Below are 4,150 nucleotides of genomic sequence, written 5' to 3'. Positions count from 1 at the left end.
CTAGATGAATGGATGAGTAGTTATGTATGTTCTAGATGAATGGATAAGTGGTTCTGTCTGTTCTAGATGAATGGATGAGTAGTTCTGTATGTTCTAGATGAATGGATGAGTAGTTCTGTCTGTTCTAGATGAATGGATGAGTAGTTATGTATGTTCTAGATGAATGGATGAGTAGTTCTGTCTGTTCTAGATGAATGGATGAGTAGTTCTGTATGTTCTAGATGAATGGATGAGTAGTTCTGTATGTTCTAGATTAATGGATGAGTAGTTATGTATGTTCTAGATGAATGGATGAGTAGTTCTGTCTGTTCTAGATGAATGGATGAGTAGTTATGTATGTTCTAGATGAATGGATAAGTGGTTCTGTCTGTTCTAGATGAATGGATGAGTAGTTATGTATGTTCTAGATGAATGGATGAGTAGTTCTGTCTGTTCTAGATGAATGGATGAGTAGTTCTGTCTGTTCTAGATGAATGGATGAGTAGTTCTGTCTGTTCTAGATGAATGGATGAGTAGTTGTATGTTCTAGATGAATGGATGAGTAGTTATGTATGTTCAAGATGAATGGATAAGTGGTTCTGTCTGTTCTAGATGAATGGATGAGTAGTTCTGTCTGTTCTAGATGAATGGATGAGTAGTTATGTATGTTCTAGATGAATGGATGAGTAGTTCTGTCTGTTCTAGATGAATGGATGAGTAGTTCTGTATGTTCTAGATGAATGGATGAGTAGTTCTGTATGTTCTAGATGAATGGATGAGTAGTTATGTATGTTCTAGATGAATGGATGAGTAGTTCTGTCTGTTCTAGATGAATGGATGAGTAGTTATGTATGTTCTAGATGAATGGATGAGTAGTTATGTATGTTCTAGATGAATGGATAAGTGGTTCTGTCTGTTCTAGATGAATGGATGAGTAGTTCTGTATGTTCTAGATGAATGGATGAGTAGTTCTGTCTGTTCTAGATGAATGGATGAGTAGTTGTATGTTCTAGATGAATGGATGAGTAGTTATGTATGTTCAAGATGAATGGATAAGTGGTTCTGTCTGTTCTAGATGAATGGATGAGTAGTTCTGTATGTTCTAGATGAATGGATGAGTAGTTATGTATGTTCTAGATGAATGGATGAGTAGTTCTGTCTGTTCTAGATGAATGGATGAGTAGTTCTGTATGTTCTAGATGAATGGATGAGTAGTTCTGTCTCTAAAATGTAGACTAGACGTCCTCAAATGTCTCGTTTTGTCCACAACTCAAAGATCTTGAGTGTCCTGTCCCAGAGGAGAGTCTGTCTGAGGAGAGACTAGAACATTTTCACATTTAACAAGCTGACATCACACTAAGTTTACCTGTTTTATCATAAAGAAATGAAGGAAATGAATGAATGAATGAATCTGTTTCCTGTTGTGTTTCTAAATTAAGCGATAAGATCTCCACTTTTGAGCAAAATTGAAATTTTGAGCAAATATCAAACTCTTAATTATCTGCATTCTGGGGAACTTTTCTGCAACAATTTATGGTGCAAATGTTTTTATTAACCTGAACTTATTTTTTATTTATTAACCTTTATTTATTCAGGCAAGGTTCACTGGGAGGAAGCCCTGATCACATTCACACAGTTACACATTCATACTGGAAGCTGCCCAGTACCACCACAGCCTGATCTGATCACATTCATACTGGGAGCTGCCCAGTACCACCAGTCTGATCTGATCACATTCATACTGGGAGCTGCCCAGTACCACCACAGTCTGATCTGATCACATTCATACTGGGAGCTGCCCAGTACCACCACAGTCTGATCTGATCACATTCATACTGGGAGCTGCCCAGTACCACCACAGCCTGATCTGATCACATTCATACTGGGAGCTGCCCAGTACCACCACAGTCTGATCTGATCACATTCATACTGGAAGCTGCCCAGTACCACCACAGTCTGATCTGATCTGACCACATTCATACTGGGAGCTGCCCAGTACCACCACAGTCTGATCTGATCACATTCATACTGGGAGCTGCCCAGTACCACCACAGTCTGACCTGATCACATTCATACTGGGAGCTGCCCAGTACCACCACAGTCTGATCTGACCACATTCATACTGGAAGCTGCCCAGTACCACCACAGTCTGACCTGATCACATTCATACTGGGAGCTGCCCAGTACCACCACAGTCTGATCTGATCACATTCATACTGGGAGCTGCCCAGTACCACCACAGCCTGATCAGCAGCTCTACTGGAGCAGTTGGAGGTTAAGGGCCTTGCTCAAGGGCACCTCAGTGGTGGTAATGAGGGAGGGACAAGTGCTGCTCTTTCACTTTCCCAGCCAGATTTTATCCTGTCGGTCTGGGGATTGAACCGACGACCTCCCGGTCACAAGCTCTCTTCTTTAACCTTTTAGGCCACCACTGCCTAGGCTTTGAACCCTGAACCTGAACCTGTACCCTGTACCCTGGTCTGATGATTAAAAGATTCAGATTTGGTGTTTCTAACTCTGACTTTCCTCCCACAGAGGTCACATCCCAGTCATGGAGTCGAAGAGAGAACTGAAAATATCTCGCTAAGCTTCTTATGACGCTGGGAGAGCAGCGACTCCTCCAGATCAACTCTGGGACACAGACACAAACCTGCAGGAACTTTAAACTCTGAACCCGAAACTCTGGATAAATTATGCTCCAAACTTAGGAGACTTTTTTGCAGGGAGAGAAACTGGCATGCTTTTTTTCTGTTTTTCTTAAATCGCGTTGAAAAAGTAGCCGTTTCATGGCACTTTGGGCTTTCCATACAGAGATTGATGCACGCTGTGTGCACTGTGATTGTTTCTGTCTCCAAACACCGCCTAAATATAACGGCAGGACAACCCTGATGTCATCTGAAACTAGCCCATCTAAGGAATCCATGTCAGGATAAATAACACTCCAGAGTTAGGAGACACAGATGTCTGTCTTTAGGTAAACCGACTCTGCCCTGAAGATAGAACTATTTGTGTCTACGTGGAACTGATTGGAGTCAACATTAAGTCCTGGATCCTTACAATCCTACCTACAGCACCTTTAATGTGTTTGATAATGCGGCACGTTAGAGGCTTCCTGGTACAGTTCACAGCGTTAGTTCTCTGAGAATCTCTTTCATATCCAAGATAAACTGCGTTGTGACTGAAGTATTCCTGCTGATCCAATCCAAACCAATTTTTGGGGGATTTTCTGCCTTTAAAGGATAGGAAAGCTGAGATATGAAAGGGGGAGAGAGTGGGGAAGGCATGCAGGAAAGCCGTCACAGGTCAGGCTTGATCCCTGGACCTTCTGCGTCGAGGAATAAACCTCTGCATATGTGCACCCGCTCTACCAACTGAGCTAACCAGCCACCAAATCTGCATACTTCAACGTGGCCCTGGCACCAAGTGTTCTTAAGTGCGTAAGGTTTCTCCGGTTTTGGTTCATGTTTCCGACAGCTTGGACGTAGGGATGTAATGATTACCGGTGGAACGGTAAACCACGATAAAAATGTTGATGATAACAATTACCATTTTCAATTAAAATATTATTATTATCACGGTAGATTACCCCGGGGTGGAAACCGCATGTTCCCTGATTAGCCTACAGTGTTTGTTTCTTAGTCAGGTGCACTGATTAGCCTACAGTGTTTGTTTCTTAGTCAGGTGCACTGATTAGCCTACAGTGTTTGTTTCTTAGTCAGGTGCACTGATTAGCCTACAGTGTTTGTTTCTTAGTCAGGTGCACTGATTAGCCTACAGTGTTTGTTTCTAGAGGTGCACTGATTAGCCTACAGTGTTTGTTTCTTAGTCAGGTGCACTGATTAGCCTACAGTGTTTGTTTCTTAGTCAGGTGCACTGATTAGCCTACAGTGTTTGTTTCTTGAAGTTGGAATCATGGCGGAAGGAGGAGATGACAGCGCTCAGGACATTTGATATTAAAAGTTGCTCTTGTGATAAGGTTTTGCCTATATTATGGTAATATAATAAAGACTGTTACACTTGTTGAAACTATTTCAGCTTGTGTAGACCTATCAGTGCTTTCTGAACATATTGAACACACTTTTAAAAATACAGAAAACTGTGATAATTTGTGTCACTATAACGGTGAGGTTAACTTTTCATTGGACGTGATAAACACACATAAACCAAACTC

Source organism: Perca flavescens, chromosome 18 (assembly GCF_004354835.1).
Source record: "Perca flavescens isolate YP-PL-M2 chromosome 18, PFLA_1.0, whole genome shotgun sequence".
NCBI lineage: Eukaryota > Metazoa > Chordata > Actinopteri > Perciformes > Percidae > Perca > Perca flavescens.
Note: the sequence above shows the minus strand (reverse complement) of the source record.